This window comes from Dasypus novemcinctus, chromosome 28 (genome assembly GCF_030445035.2).
Source record: "Dasypus novemcinctus isolate mDasNov1 chromosome 28, mDasNov1.1.hap2, whole genome shotgun sequence".
Classification (NCBI taxonomy): domain Eukaryota; kingdom Metazoa; phylum Chordata; class Mammalia; order Cingulata; family Dasypodidae; genus Dasypus; species Dasypus novemcinctus.
In genome coordinates this window covers 27,433,252-27,450,547 of record NC_080700.1, presented here as the reverse complement: position 1 = coordinate 27,450,547, position 17,296 = coordinate 27,433,252, and positions in this window count along the sequence as shown.

Sequence of the window (17,296 nt, the reverse complement as noted above, 5' to 3'; positions counted from 1 at the left end):
TCGCCCGAGGGGGAAGAGTAGTTGGGGAGAAGTAAGGAGAGGAAGACAAGAAGCTATAGGCGTGCGGTCTGGAGTAGGTGGGGCGGGCGGAAGGGGCGAGGTGGACGGCTGGGGGGGGACTCAGCGGTGGCGAGGCGTTGGTAGTGGACTTGTACAAAGGAGCTGAACACTGCATTGGCTTGGTCTTTGGCAAGGTGGACTATTCTCCTGATGGCCCAGGGGCCCACGGTGAGGGCTAAAAGGATAATGATAAGGGGGCCTAGGAAGGGGAGCAGGTACGGGAGAAGAGAGTGGAAGAGTGTAGAGGAGTAGCTCGCGTTGTCGCGTTCTCTTTGGCGTCGCTCCAGGCCTTCGCGGACTTTTTGTAGGCTATCTTCTGCGAGGCCGGTGGTATTGGCGTATACACAACATTCTTCTCCTAGGGCGGCACAGAGCCCCCCTTCTTTGAGCAGGAGGAGGTCAAGGCCACGACGGTTCTGGAGAACGACCTCAGAGAGAGAGTTAAGGGAGTTTTTTAGATGCTTAACAGCTTCTTGGAGATAGGTAATATCTTGATCGACCGCCTGCCGGAGGGAGGAGAGGGAGGCGGATTGCGTAGCAAGGGCGGCGATCCCTGTGCCTGCTCCAGCGAGACCTAAAAGGGTGGCGACGGTAAGGACAGCAGTAACAGGCTCCCTTTTTTGAAAGTGGGAAGAGAGGTGGCGGGTGTGAAGAGAGAGAAAGAATTCATCATCTCCATGGAAAAGGACTCGTGGGGCGAGGAAAATAAGCAGACAGGTTTCATTAGTGGCGTTGAGGGTGGTGACGTTGAGACAGGGGGTTAATTCCCCCCCACTCATAAGACGGAAGGTTCGTGCGTCCAGTGAGGTTGGCGACATCAGTAGTGAAAGAGGGGGCGGAGGCGGTTACGTTCGAGGCGAGGAGCCTTTTTTGTTGCCAGAGGGAGAGGGTCCAATTGAAGGGCTGGTGACTCGGGTTGGCAGCGGCTGGGAGAGCGAGGGAAGCCAGGACGAAGAGAACGGCTGCGAGGCTGTGTAGAGGCATCATCTGACGGTGTGGCATCTTGATGATGGCTGGTGCTGGATCCGGGTGAACGGGGCGACCTCTGGGCCGTATCCACTGTCAATGTTATCTCTCACCGAAGGCATAGGGTGTTGATCATTCGGTGGAACTAGTGGGTCAGTGGCAGGCCGGATGCAGCGCCCAGGAACCCAGAGCGGCTGCGGCTCAGAATCTGGAAAGACGCAAGCAAAGCCCCTCCCCTGTGCTAGGAGGGGAGCTGGATCTTGCCAACGATTTGTGGCAGGGTCTTTCCAATGGACGAGGGGAACTTGCGAGGGCTGCCACATGGGTTCCCCAGTGTTTATGGGTGGGGGAGAGTCCACGGTCATCGAAGGTTAGGAGATTGTGATGAATGAGGCAGGCAGTCACGACGTCGGCTGGGGCCTTGTGGGGAGAAGAGGCCCTCTCTTTTTGAATGAGTAGCTTGAGCTGTTGGTGAGTGCGCTCGACGATTCCTTGCCCCTGTGGATTGTATGGAATGCCAAAATGATGCGTGATGTGATACATCTGCACGAAGCTGGCGAAGGCGGCACTGTGATATGCTGGTCCGTTGTCTGTCTTGAGATCCCATGGAATTCCCATGAACAAAATAGCTTGGTGAAGCGCCTGGACGCAGTGTTTAGCACTTTCTCCCGCAAGAGGAACTGCATAGCACAGATGCGAGAAGGTGTCAATTGCCACATGAAGATATTTGAGGCGGCCAAATGCACTGACATGAGTGACATCTAATTGCCACCTTGAGTTTGGACGGAGGCCGCGGGGGTTAACACCTTGAGGCTGCAAAGGTCCAAGTGGCAACAAGGGTGCGCAAGTTCAGCACGCGCGCACAAGGTGCTTGCAAGTTTCAATGGGTATGTCTGGAAAGAGCTTTCGGATGGACCGCGCAGAGAAATGAAATTGGGAATGCAAGAGCTTAGCTTGATTGACAAAGTCTCCAAGTCGCGGCCCGTCGGCAGGGCTTTCATGGAGGAGGACTGGGTTTACCTGGCGGCTGGACACAGAAGCATCAGCGAGGTCATTCCCTTGAGCCAGTGGTCCTGGTAGGCCAGAGTGGCTTCTGATATGAGCAATGAACCAGGGCTGCTGCCTCGCCTCAAGCAGTCGCTGTACGAAGGCGAGCGCTTGGTCAATGTTTGAGTCACTCGGTAAGAAAGTGGCAAGCGGGAGGCTGCGGCACACTTGAAGGGTGTATAGGCTGTCAGTGAAGATGTTGAGAGACTGGTTTGGGTGGAGGTTAAGGACTGCAGCGACAGCTAGAAGCTCACCTACTTGAACAGAGAAGTCATTTGCGAACAGCAGTTGCTGTGGCTCAGGATTTCCAGGAGTGTATATAATGGCTGCAAATGCCGTTTTTGAGGCATCTGTGAAGGCAGTGATGGCTGAGGGGATTGGGTTCCGCGCGGGCAATGGATGGAACGGGTTGGAAAATGCTAATTGAGACATTCCCTGCAGCAATCGGTGATGAGGATAGTGGTTGTCAAAGGAGCAGCGAAAGAGCTCTACCAGGCTCTGCATTTGGGCATTGTTCATGATGAGGGAGGTACGTATGCAGAAAAAGGAGAGGGCCATCTTGCCACAAGAGACCTGTGGGAGTGATTGGCGTTGGCAGAACTAAAGCCAAAATTGGAAGGTTAGGGGAGAACCGCTCCAGGCGGCACTGCTGCAGAGCAGCGCTAACTTGCTGGACGACTTCTCGAGCAGCAGGAGTGATGGTGATGCTGCGGGTGGCTGCAGTTGGTGGGCTGGTCTTTGGTCTGCAAGAGCTCGAAGAGGGGTTGCATCTGTGCTGTTGTGATGGGCAGTGCCGAGCGAAGCCAATTGATTTGTCCGCAAAGTTGTTGGAGTTCAGTCAGCGTCATCTTGTGAGAGACATGAATTTGTGGGCTTGTGGGCTGAATGAAGTGATGAAAATGAAAGCCCAAAAATTGAAAAGGAGGTTGGAGGTTTATTTTGTCTGATTGCACGGTAAGTCCGAGGCTTGAAAGGTGTGTCATCACTGCAGAGAGCAGGTCATTGAGGAGCCCGCTGGAGCTCGCTGCTAGGAGGAGGTCATCCATATAGTGGAGAATGTATGTTTGCTCTGGATGAAACTTTGAGCGCAGCGGCTCAATGGCATGGTTGACATAGAGCTGACATATGGTTGGGCTGTTCCGCATACCTTGCGGTAGCACTCGCCATTGGAATCGAAGCGCTGCGCCCTGGTTGTTGGTGCGTGGGACTGTAAACGCAAATCGCGGACAGTCTCACGGGTGAAGAGGAATAGAGAAAAAGCAGTCCTTGATGTCAATGGTTGCTGCATGAAAATGTTGGGGGACTGCAGTGGGGTGCGGGCATCCTGGCTGAGGTGACCCCATTGGTTTGATATGCTTGTTGATCTCGCGGAGATCGTGGAGAAGGCGGTATTTGCCAGTGCTCTTTTTGCTGATGACAAAGACTGGTGAATTGTAGGGACTAGTGGATGACTCTATGTGCCCTGCCTGTAGCTGCTCTTGGACGAGGGTGGAGAGAGCTTGTAATTTGTGAGCTGGTAAGGGCCACTGCTCTACCCAGATGGGCTCCTCTGTGTCCCATTCCAGAGGAATAGGGTCAGGTCTTGAGATGTGAGCAGTGGCCCCTAGTAGGGGGGGGGCAGCGCAGATGAGAAGGCCTCTGTGGTAATTCGGGCTTTTAACTGGCTGAGGACATCTCTCCCCCACAAGATGGTCTGGACAGACGAAAGGACGAGTGGGCGAATTTGGCCTTCATGGCCTTCCCGGTTGCTCCAATGCAGAAGCTGGGACGTTTTCCAGGAGGTAGCGGCTCCCGTGGCACCGATGACTTGAGGGCCGGTCTCTAGGGGCCAGTGATTGAACGCAGCGACTTCGAAGGGAACACAGGAGACTTCAGCGCCGGAATCCAAGAGCCCATCGAGCCATTGCCCATCGATTTTAAGCTCCAATGAGGGTCTCTGGCGGTGCGTGATGGGCATCGTCCACATTATGGCTTGGGAACTCTTCTGGAGGCCTCTTGGGGGAGGGGCTGAGGCCTGCCCCGCTGGGAGTTTAAAGGCTGCTGAGGACTTTGGACAGAACGGCAGTCACGGGCCCAGTGATATCCTTTCCCACAACGCGGACATGGTGTAGAAGGGCCCCTTGGTCACCGAGACGGCGGGTCGAGCGAGGCGCTGGGCCTGGCTGAGAGCACTCGCGGACAAAATGGCCGGGCTGGCCGCATCGAAAGCAGACGGAAGTGGAGGTGGATGAAACAGCCATGGCAGATGCAAAGGCAGCGGTGAGCGTTTTGACTTGCGGGTCGATGTCGCGGCAAGCAAGGACCCACTCGTGCAGAGCTTTATCACATATGGGAAGGACTACGGCTCGGAATGGCGCAAGGCATCCGTCTATGATAAGTTCTTTGGCCAGCGCAAACTGGGCATCCTCGCTGGAAATCTTCTGCTGACAGGCTTCCAGGATGCGGGCGACAAATGCTGGGAAAGTCTCATTAGAGTCTTGAAGCAGTTGCGCGAGCTTGGTGGGCTGCTTGGTGGAGACTAGAGAGAAAGACCGCTGGACGAGGACTTTTACCCGGTGCCAAAACCCTGGGTCAATTTGGAGGTAAGAACGAGGGTCTGCATAATTGTTGGTCCCCGTGTATGCATCGGAGGGATCGAGGACGCCAGCTTGGGCATTCTACACAATTTGCCGGTCAACAGCCGCTTGGTAATGGGCGCACCATTCAATAAATTGACCCGGTGTCAGGATGGCACAGGCTAGTGCAATCCAGTCATATGGGAGAACGAGTTGGGTCCCCAACTCCTCAAGTAGTTGCTGCGCATAAGGGCTGCCAATTCCGTCTTCCTTTACAGCTTTGCGGAGGGTCCTGACCTCTTCCGCTGTAAAGGGTAGCCAAGTTTGGGGTCGCTGCGGCGTGGGCTGCGGATTCAGCGGATACAGCTGGGGGGTTTGAGAAGACGTGGCACCGGGGACTGATGGAGCAGCCAAGGCAGGTGAAGGGCTATTGCCGTACAGCAGCGGCAAGGGATAAGCGGAACACGGGTGAGAAAATGGTGGCTTAGCGGCTTCCGGGCGACAACAAGATGGCGGCGGGACCCTTCCGGGTGCCAGCCAAGATGGCAGAGCAGCCAAATCCGGCAGCGGACAAAATGGCGCGAGGGGCGTTTCCGGTTTAGCGGAAGATGGCGACCATGCAGTTTCCGGGCCCAAACCGGATGCTAACTGGGCAGGAAGAGACTGGTAGAGGCGGGAGGAGGAGGACACCGGCGGAGAAGAAGCCGGATGTGCGCCATCTTGGGCAGAAGTGGGGGAAGAAGGTGGAAGTCCGCCATCTTGGGGAGCGGCAGGGGTGGTTTCTGTCTGCTGCGGGGAGCTCGGGCGGGGAGGTTCGCGCTCGAGAGCAGCAGCAAGTTGGTTAGACAGAGAGTCAGTGTCGGCGGACTCATCGGGATCACAGTCTAGAGGCCGTTTAGGAGAAGCTTCATAAACGGCCTCGGTCGGAGTGCCAAGGAGACAGGCGCGAATGGCAACGAGAACGGGTAAGAGGCCTGCTGGGAAGGTGCGTTTCTCGTGCTCCATGGCGGAGGTGACTCGATCTATGAGTCGCGAGTATGTGTCCGGGCTCCAGAGTTGGCAGGTGGCGAGCCACGGATTAAAAGGGAGCAAGAGATCCCAGTACTTTTGGAGCTGCCGCAAGGAGACGCGGACTCCATTGGCATCGAGCAGGGCAGCGAGGGCTCTGACTTGCAGCGCCTGACGCAATGACAAAGAGGTGCCCATGACGGGATAGGGATGGGACGATGGTGAGGGGTCCCTTGGGGCTCGTCCGGGCGAGGGGTCCCTACCTGGAGAGGAGGACGATCACAGCAGCAGCAGCAGCAGAGAGGGGCCGGGGGAGGAGCTGCCACGTTGGGCGCCAGTTGTAGCTGAGCGAGAGGGTTTCGTCCTCGCTCAGGCCCAAGAGTCGGGGGGGCTTGCTCCTGCCGATCAGTCGGCAGGGGGTGCCCCGAGAGGGAGCACCGGTTCTCCAGGCGTGGGGGACGCGCGGTTGGGGAAAAACCACGGAGACCGCTTGAGCGCAAGAACGGGTCTGCTTTATTGCGGAAGTACACTTGGTTATATAGGCAGGGAAGGGGGTGGAGTATGAAGGGGAGAGCAGGGCAGAGGGGTGGCTGCGGATTGGCTAAAACTGGGGGGGCAGACCTCTGGTAATACGCCGTAAGCAGTTACTGGGGAAGAGGGCAGATTGTAGGTTGGTAATATGGGCGGGACTGGCGGGAAGGGTGGCGGGGGCTGGAAGGGGAGGAGGGGCAGAGAAAGGTGGCAACAAATTCCACCAATGAAAATTTGCCAACTAAAGAAATTTCTAGAACAGATTTATGTGACCATGCTTCAAAATCTTGCTAAAGCTACCTCTTAAGTATGTTTTTTTAAATTAGATAATTACACCTAGACATTAGATTAGAATTAATTTTTATACACATATACTCATGATACTTTAATCTTTATTGGAAAATATGTTTACACCTAGTGGGAGCTATCATTAGCTGTTTCTCTCATCCTCAAGAAAAGGGTATGGTAATAGACACTTTCCATTTTATACAAATCCTATCCAAAAAGGAAGTGAAATATGCACGGCACAGGAGGGCAATGGACTGAGCTGACGTGCTTAATAAATCTACCTTCTTCTTTGTCCATTTTGAAATTTGGGGAAAAAAAGGTTTATGTGTTCTTTCCTGATTTTAAAACTCTACAAGTATTGCAGACAGGTTTCCATCCATGTCATAAGGATATATGCACAGGGAAAAAGGCCGCCTACCAGTTTCACATGTCAGTCACTGACTCAATGATATTTGAAAATGTTAATTGTAATTAATAACACAATTACACAGTGAGAGAACCTCTTAATGTTTAAGTATTCCCAGGAGTAGTAGGGAAATGAGTGATTGGCTGTTGGGGTTGGATGCACTAATTTGGCAGAGCATCCTAACCTGGTGATATTTGTGTCAGATTGCACTGACATTGGAGATGATTAAAAGCATATTCCTTTTATCACACTGAAATCTTGACATATGTCAAGACAGCTATTATGTCTCCCTTTTTCTTTTTTTAAGCTGAACATCTCCAGTTTCTGAAACCTTTCCCAAAAAGCAATGATTTTTGAGCCCTCTTCCCCTCCCACCCATACAGTCTCCACCCCACCTGGTTGCTCTCACCTGGACTAGTGCAAGTTTGCCACTGCTCCTCTGAAAGCTACAGGTTCTACCATACATTTAGGTGTGGAATGACCAGAGCTGAATACATTAGAACCGACATGCCCCTTGGTCCTTGAGCCTCTTTTTAACGTGATCCAATAGCATACTAACTTGGGCTTCTGGTCAATGAATAGGCTACAGTTTCCTTTGGAACATTAAAGTTTAAAAACCTTACAGAATTTAATTATAAATGATTGTCAAAAGGTACTATACTGGTGGAGAAGTTAAATGCAAGGCAATATGATGTATATTCATTTCCATTATTTGGGGTTTAGACTATTGTCTCAGATTGCTGAGGGATTGTTAAAAATGCAACCTTCACATTTATTTTCCATCTCAGCTTTCTATCTGGAATGACTGTGACAAGCAGTCCATCCTCTTTCAAGATTTGTTTCTATGACCATATTGGAAGACTGGCAATCCTCTTTCCATGATGGCTTTTTCCTGTTAATCAGCCCACTGGACTTTGTATGGATCCACCCAATCCTACAACCATCCAACCTTTAGAGAAATTTGTTTCCATTCACAAACAAGGATTGTGCATGTAATGTGATTTTATTACACCTTCGGTGATTTTTATTTCTATAGGAAAGTACCTCTGAAATTACAGTGTAAGTTGATGAGAAGATGTGCCTGCACATATAAACTTTCACTTCCAGACACTCTTCCTGGAGTGATCGAATGACAAAGCCACATGAAGAAGTGCTAACAAAATTTGGATGAGGCAACACTGTGGGAAACTGTAGAGCAGTTGCTATGAAATGTTTTAAATGAAAGTCAGATTAATAGAGCCCCAGAGGGAGCGGGAGGAATTAGAAACAGAAGGTACATCTGGTCAGCTTTGAAATGAATGAAAGGAAGGGCTGGTTTACTACTCTGGCCCATTAGGTTTAATGACTATGATTCAAACTAATGTTCTGAAGAGTAGTCTTTCTCCCTTCCCTTGTTAAACTGAGTGTAGCTTAGGAATGGATAAATGACAGACTGATTACAGAGACTTTAAAATGATGAAATAAGTGCCCTTAGAAGTTGAAAACAAACTGGGAAGGTATGGCAGTTTGATATTATTTATGAATTCCAAAAAGAGATCAGGATTATGTTTGTAAACTGGTCTGTTCTTCTGGGTGTGATACCCTTTGATTGTATTAAACACAAACTTGATTATGCTAAGATTAGGGCTTTGATTCAACCACATCTTTAGGGCATGCAGGGTTGAGTCCCCACCCCCTTCATGGGCTATATAAATGGATGCTCACTCAAGGAGAACACAGAGTAAGGTACATAGGTGGAGAGAGAGCTCTGCAGACAAGGAGGAGGAGAGGACCTTGATCCTGAGACCCTGGGAAGGGAGATGAGTCATTCACCTGAGAGTTTACAGCTGTCCTTCTGAAGAGACCACAGCAGCTGAGCCTGAAAAGAAACGAGGCTCCAGTCTATGGCTTAGATCTGAAGTGCTGAGCCCACAGAGCCTTAACAGGAAGAAGAAGGCTGAATGCTCCCAGACATCACCTGCTATTTTGTTTCAAAACATGGCAACAGACTTTAGTGAGGAAGTAACCCTGAATTGGACTCCTTAGGCTCTTGTAACTGTGAACTGTCCCCCCAAATAAGTACACTGTTTTTTTTAAAGATATGTAATTTCTTTTTATTTTAAGAGTTATTTATTTATTTATTTCTCTCCCCTCCCCCCCACCCCGGTTGTCTGTTCTCTGTGTCTATTTGCTGCGTCTTTTTTGTCCGCGTCTGTTGTTGTCAGCGGCATGGGAATCTGTGTTTCTTTTTGTTGCGTCATCTTATGTCAGCTCTCCATGTGTGCGGCGCCATTCCTGGGCAGGCTGCACTTTCTTTCATGCTGGGCGGCTCTCCTTACAGGGTGCACTCCTTGCACGTGGGGCTCCCCTACGCAGGGACACCCCTGCATGACATGGCACTCCTTGCGCACATCAGCACTGCACATGGGCCAGCTGCACACGGGTCAAGGAGGCCTGGGGTTTGAACTGCGGACCTCCCATGTGGTAGATGGACGCCCTAACCACTGGACCAAGTCCGCCACCCCAAATAAATATACTTTTTAAAAGCCAACAGATTTCTGGTATTTTGCATCGGCACCCTTTTGGTTGACGAATACAGAAGGGAACTGAAAAGGCATAGAGAGGAGATGAGTCTAAGGGAGAGTTCCTAATTAAAGATGGAAGAGAAGAAGAAGAAATTAAAGGAGCTATGAATGTTACTGTCCAACCTAAAAATTAGTTAATACATGTAAGATTCCCAGAATAAGATGAGCATGGGAGAAGATCAGGAGATTGAGGGAGAAATTACACTATGTTGAATTTCCTTAAAATGTGGGCAAGAGAATTTTTAAAGGGGAATATTTCATGTCTTAACAATACAAGAAAGATGGGAATACTTCCACCCTGATCTTGGCCTAGTCATCAATGTGGCTTTTTTGTATGACAAATTTCACTCTTCCTTTTCCCATTTCTATTTTTGGAGACTTAGGCACTCATATCCTATAATTAAATTAGATTGCAACATAACAGGAAAAATTTCAGATTGAAATAAGTATTAGCACAAATGAGTTTCTTTAGTTTAAGAAAAACATTTCCTACTTATATCATGAATTGTACTAGTCATGTTTTCACCATCCAATTATACACTAAAATATCATGAGGTTTGCTTTTTGGTTTATTTGCATACCATACTGGCAAAGAGGTGGACAGCATAATAAGGTTAACTGAGGTAACTATCAGTTTTCACACACAAACTGAAAATCAAAAGATACACTCGTCTCATAGATCTTATGAAAGTAAAGAAAATCTATCAATTACGCAACGTCTGTAATCAACTGCTTTGCACTGTGTGAAAGTTATTCCCCGTAAAAATCTTCATCCTCCTTTCGGATTAAAAAAATGTAAAGCCATAACAGAGTGGGTTTGGACATTTTTAAAAAATGGCACGCAACTCTTGTGAAATAAATGTGCAACTGACAGTGCCATTCATTGGGACAAGTCATGCTTCGCTCCTGATTTTTACATTGGCAGGGTGACAGGTCAGCAGTGACATGACTGAAGAGTCTACAAAAGCCATGGGTTTTCTTGTTGGAAAAAAATTGTTGAAGGCGAATTTGAATACTGAGAAGCAAAATTCCGCTGATAACACTGGATGGAAGAGAGAGAAGCGTGTGGGAGGCAGGCTACGTGTGAGTTCCTTCCAGCCTGGGCTATGTCAATTGACGTCAACTCACCAGAAGCCTCCCCCAGATATTGCAGAAACCAGCTGGGCCGACCAACTGTGCAGGCTGTGTGGTTGGGGTTGAAATATTTGGATATGATTATGGAGAGTGGATTGACTCTTTGAATCACAGACTGTTCAGTGGTATTAGAAACCTTAGAGACTGAATTCCTGTGAGAAATTCTCCTGAATTAAGTTTTGTCAGTTACATAAATAAAAATGAATTCTCCCGAATTCATTTTTTTTGTCAGTTACATAAATAAGAAAATTCCTAAGTATTTCTATGGCTTTAAATCAGACACGAGGTTAGTAATAAGAGCAATGAGTTTAACAGGTGTTGAAAACAAATCACTTTGTAAATTCTTATTTTGGGATTCAAGAGTAACATCTCAGCAGGGTCCCAGAGACAGCCAAAGTAGACCCAACCCCAGGTACTGGTGCTCCTGAGGGCTATGGAGACACACAGTTTCTACAGTCATGGCAGATGGCTCTGGAGTTCAGTACCTTGTCAGTGGGCTCTACTTTGAAATTTGTGTTCTTGAGTGTGACGGAGTTGGACTCAGATGTGACCTTTCTACATATGCTTCAACCTGTGATTGGCACTGGGTTAATGTATACTCAGGAGACTTGAATCTCTGGACTGTCCATGTGCCAGCTGGGCCCTGAGCCTCAGCAGAGTTGTAATACCTACTCTCCGGTTCATTGGACTTACCCAGGTTAGCTAAAAGGGACACAAGGATGGTCAACCATGACACCAGGGAACCAGAGTGCCTACAACTGTAAACAAGAGAATCAGAATCACATCCATTATCCATGTGGGATCTAAGTTCCCTCTTGATTTAGAGGTGGAGTGGACATTAGCATCCCAGGGTCCACAGGATGGAGGAATAAAATATGGATTGCAGTGGACTTACTGGTATTCTACTATAGAACTATTGTGACTAGTAATGGAAGAAACTGTATCATTGATGTGAAGACAGTGGCCACGGTACTTGCTGAGGGCAGGGAGAGGGAAGAAGAGATGTGCTTTGGGGGCATTTTCAGGACTTGGAGATGTCTGAATGATATTGCAGGGACAGATGCTGGACATTATATATTCTGCCAAAAGCCACTGAATGGACTGGGGTAGAGTGTAAACTACAATGTAAACTGTAATCCATGTGGTATAGCAGTGCTCCAAAATGTATTCAACAAATGCAATGAATGTGCCACACTGATGAAAGAAGTTGTTGATGTGGGAGGAGCGGTGGGGTGGGGAGTGGGGTATATGGGAACCTCTTACATTTTTTAAAGTATCATTTTGTGTGACCCATGTATTTAAAAAAAAGACAATAAAAAATTTGCTGAAAAAAAAGAGTAAGACATTCTACTCTACCTAAGAATCAGGAAGTTTTAAAAACAGAGAGTAATACTTCAAGAAAAGAGGACTCAAAACCCAATTAGTGGAGACAGATGTGTCTCAAACGATTGAACTCCTGCCTGCCACATGGGAGGTCCCAGGTTTGGTTTCCAGTGTTTCCTGGAGAAGATGAGAAAGACAGTGAACTGGAGTGGCAGGCTGGCACAGTGAGCTGACACAACAAGATGATGCAACAAGGAGACACAAAGAGGAAATACTATAAGAGAGACAACAAAGCAGGGAGTGGAGGTGACTCAAGTGATTGAGCACCTCTCTCCCACATGGGAAGTTCCAGGTTCCGTTCCTGGTGCCTCCTAAAGAGAAGAGGAGTAGACACAGAAAGCACACAGTGAATGAACACAGAGAGCAGACAATGAGCATAAGCAATGGGTGGGTAGGTGGGGTTTAATAGAGTAAATCTTAAAAAAAAAAAAAACCCAATTAGCCAGTCTCCAAATCAGTCACTGACGTGTTCAACAAATAATTATTGAGTGCCTGTGGTGGGCCAGGCACTGAGATTCATCAGTGAACAAAATAAATAAAACTCCTTGCCCTCATAAAACTGACAGCCTCGTAGGGGAGACAGAGAATAAAAAATATAGACATCAATCAATCAATCAATCAATGGCTTAATGTGTTAAAGGTGAAACTGCTATGGAAAAAAAACACAGGGCAAGGGGATGTGGAGGAGCTATTGGTGAGAGGTGGGAGGCAGGCTGCAATTTTTTAATGGATGTTTGGTGTTGGCCTCATTGAAAATGAGTATTCTGAGCAACAGCTTAAAGAACAGTGAGGGGAGAGAGCCATGCCGACAGCTGGGGGAAGGACATTCCAGGCAGGGAGCTGCCATTGCTAAGGCACTGGGGTTGAACTGCACTAGTGTGTTTGTGGGACAATATTAGAGGCTAGTGTTGCTGGAGCAGGTTAAAATATTATTATTATGGCCTTATCACCGAATGAAATGCGTGCTTGCAATTTTAGACTCTGCAATTTTAGCTGTCCTGGTTCCCAGAGGGCGGGCATAGATATGCCTGCCCTCCATTTGGGGACATTTCCATTTGGGGACACAATAAGAATCCTACTAAAATTTAAGCTATGGCTGCCACCCAGTCATTTCAGGATCCTTGTTTCAAGCCACTTGGATTTTGGAGCTGGTGTCCCTGTAGGATAACCAAGAATGACCTCACCCAGATACTTAAAAGAAACACTATTGGTTGGCCCTCACTTGAAATTTTCCAAGAATTGCTCATCCGCAGACATTTGTATACTTGGCCTGGGCTTCAGAAAGCACTTTCATATATAAAAATGCATTCTCTGCAAAGTTGACACATACTTCCTGTGCTTCCATCTCATCTCCCCAGAGGGGGGTTGTTTCGTTGTTGTTGAACATTTTACGTGCAGGGATCACATTTCTCAAAAATATACAGCAGTTAAGGCTGTCAACATTTGAAAGCGCAAGTAATAGGCTCCAAGTCTCTCGTAAAACTTTGTGTTAACACATTGGAGGGTTTAGTGAGATATTCTTTTAATTTAAGTTGTGGAATTCTTGCCTTTTGGATGTTTATCTCCTTCTTCTTTATATCCCCTCCTTCCATGCTAGCATCAAAAGAAACTGCACAACCGAGGACAGTTCTAGAAGGTGATGCCAGAAGCCTTTCATGGCATATTGTAGTCATACTTTTTCTTGCCACTCTGAGAGACTTCTTTACTGCACATGAGTGGTTTTTACTTTTAAATAAAATATTCAGAATTAGGGAATGCATCGTGTCATGAAATAATCAATACTCCACGTCTTCATGGGTATTTAATAATGATACATGTTTACCCTAGCTTTGTAAATATTGCGGATGATGGAGACTACATCATTTTTGCTTCTGAGAAAAGCTAGCTCTTTACAGGTAGTGTCCAGTACGCTTTTCAGCATTTTTCTAGATTCAAATGGAAGTATACCTAATACCTCCCCAAGTATCTTGGCTAGGTCTACCTTAGTTGTCTGGCCATTATATTGTCTATGTCTTGTGACTGAGACATGATTACCAAAACACTACGTATTTGTGACCAAACAACATGGTCTTACTTTTTTTTTTTTTTTTTTTAATTTTTTTATTTTTTATTGACTTTGTAATAATATTACATTAAAAATATATATGTGAGGTCCCATTCAACCCCACCCCCCCACCCCCCCTCTCCCCCCCCCCCCAATAACACTCGTTCCCATCATCATGACACATCCACTGGACTTGGTAAGTACATCTCTGGGCACCTCTGCACCTCATATACATTGGTTCACATCATGGCCCATACTCTCCTCTATTCCATCATGTAGGCCCTGTGAGGATTTACAATGTCCGGTGATTACCTCTGAAGCACCATCCAGGGCAGCTCCATGTCCCGAAGACGCCTCCACCTCTCATCTCTTCCTGCCTTTCCCCATACCCTTTGTCCATTATGTCCACTTTTCCCAATCCAATGCCACCTCTTCTATGTGGACACTGGATTGGTTGTGTCCATTGCACCTTTATGTCAAGAGGAGGCTCAGATTCCACCTGGATGCTGGATGCAATCCTCCCATTTTCAGTTGTAATCACTCTAGGCTCCATGGTGTGGTGGTTGTCCTTCTTCACCTCCATCTTAGCTGAGTGTGGTAAGTCCAATAAATCAGATTGTAGGTGCTGGAGTCTGTTGAGGCTCAGGATCTGGCTATCACATTGTCAGTCCAGAGATTCAAATCCCCTAAATATATCTTAAACCCCAACATTAACTGCACCTCCAGCACATTAGCATGAAAGTCTTATGAAGGGAGATCCCATCTGAGTCCAGATTCATCACACATAAACACCATTTCCAAAGAGGGGCCATCTGCCCTGGTAGTTAACCCCATCAGCCATGACCATAACTCCCATGGGTCTCTTTAGCCCTCAAAGGAACGAATATCTGGGGGTTGTATCTGCTTTATCTGTCTCTCTGACTCTGCTCAGTTGTGCAGGAGGGCAAACCTTCTGCCAGCCTCCAGACTCTTTTTTAGAAACTCGTAGCCATATAAACTCATTTCTCCTTTCCATTTCCCCCTTACTTTAGGTCAAACAGCATTTTAAAGTCATGGTATTTTATGTAGACATGGATATTCTGCTGATAACATGGTCTTACTTTAGCGCAATCTAAAACAAGGGAAGAAATAGAATCGTAAGGGAGGAAAGAACTTTAACTGTCACATGGCCCAGCTGCTTCATTTTATAGATGATGAAACCAAAGCCAAAGACAACAAGCAACTCCTTTAAGTAACAGTCATGGAAGACTACTCTCTCCTCTATCTCCTGGTTTTATACCCCTCTTTCTTTATATCTCTTTCTCTCTCAAGCCGAACCAAGTGGCGCCACAGAAAACTTCCTGTTGAAATAATACCATGATTTGGGGATTCTGTCGTGTATAATTTTGGTTTGAATTATTCCTCCTCCTAACTCTTTATGACATTAGTCTTTATTTTGTTAGAGTACTAGACCTTTCCCCTTTTTTATTACATTAGTTACCATCTTTTTATTTATTTTTTAACCTGGAATGTACCAAAACAATATTAGATCTGAGATTCTCTTGATTGCACCGAATTTACCCTCTAAATAGTGCAACTGACAGAAATGGACAGAAAACCGCTAGCTCTTTGTTCATCAGGCATTCAACAAAGACAGCGATACCTTGAGTCCATTGCTTAATTATCCTTTCTTCTAAAGAAATTATAAGGGCTTCTCATGTCTATTTGCTTCCAAAAAACTGACCCTACATTAATCAGTCTTCCTGCAGTAATTTTATCTGAAATAATTTTGGAAGGAGTGCCTCAGTCATGTCTATCCCATCACAGAAGGAAGTTCAAGTACAATCATATAAAGTACCCAGAAAAACAATCCTCTACATCTTACAACCAAAAAATCCTAAGTTAAGCATTTTATCATCTGCAGCTTTTCCAGGCTCTCTTGCAGAGGGTTCCCTTCACCTTTGATACTTTCACTTTTGATGTCTTAATAACTTTCCTGGTAGTGTCCTCTATAGACACCAGAAAGCAAGAGTCCCTTGGCATATGAAGGGATGGCAAAGATATCTTTGGTGGGCGGCGGAGTTGGCCCAGTGGATAGGGCATCCATCTACCACATGAGAGGTCTACGGTTCAAACCCCGGGCCTCCTTGACCAGCATGGAGCTGGCCCATGCGTAAGCGCTGATGTGCGCAAGGAGTGCCATGCCAGGCAGGGGTGTCCCCCCGCATAGGGGAGCCCCACGCACGAGGAATGCGCCCCGTAAGGAGAGCCGCCCAGCACGAAAGAAAGTGCAGCCTGCCTAGGAATGGCACAGCACACAAGGAGAGCTGACACAACAAGATGACGCAACAAAAAGAAACACAGATTCCCATGCCGCTGACAACAACAGAAGAGGACAAAGAAGACACAGCAAATAGAAACAGAGAACAGACAACAGACAACCAGGGTGGGGGGAGGAAGGGGAGAGAAATAAATAAATATATTTAAATAAAGACATTTAATATTTAAATAAATATATTTAAATAAAGATTTTAAAAAAAATCTTTGGTTTTCAGTAAGGGTGCCATTGTCACGAAAGAACACACACATATAGACAGACCACAAGTTTGCCTCTATCTATTAAATCATGTGACCCAGTTTCCCCACTTTTAGATTCCACCCAAGATGTCTATCATGTAGGATGTAGAAAGTTACAAAGAGCAACTTTTTTAACCAGAAACATCTAGATAATCTACAAAATCATAACTTCTCTTGAGTTTGTCATCAGGCTGAGTTTGTAAGGCCACCAAGTCATCTGAATTCCAAATAGGGACAAACTCCTCCAAGGAGAGATGGATGCAGGAACTGTTTCACTTTAGCAGACCAGGGATAAGAGATGTCGTTGCTGTATAAAGGATAAGAAGAAATTACTTAAAGTTCAACTAATTATTAAAGGCCATGCATGAACTAGTGGGCCAATTTAAAATAGCCGGGGGCCCTATGCACAAAGGGAGTTTGTCCTCAATCGCAAGATCTTTTCCACCGGTTTCCACTGGATGCTCACAAAAAAGACTTAAGGCGAGACAGGAAAGCTGGAAGTCTCCCTCAGTGGTGCAGATACAGAGTCATGCCAGAGGTGATTAGCAGCTGCTATGTATGGGAAAGGCAGAGAACCCCGCCTACATCCCTGGCCCTTTTCTCTGAAGAAGCAAAACTTGAGAGAATGCATGTGCAAAATGATGTAGTAGTAGATTTTACACAACACTCCCTCCTTTAGACAAAGGCAAGAGCTGGAAAAAGAGACTGGGATTAATTAGTGGTGACCCAGGACCCAGATTGGACATTTAGAACA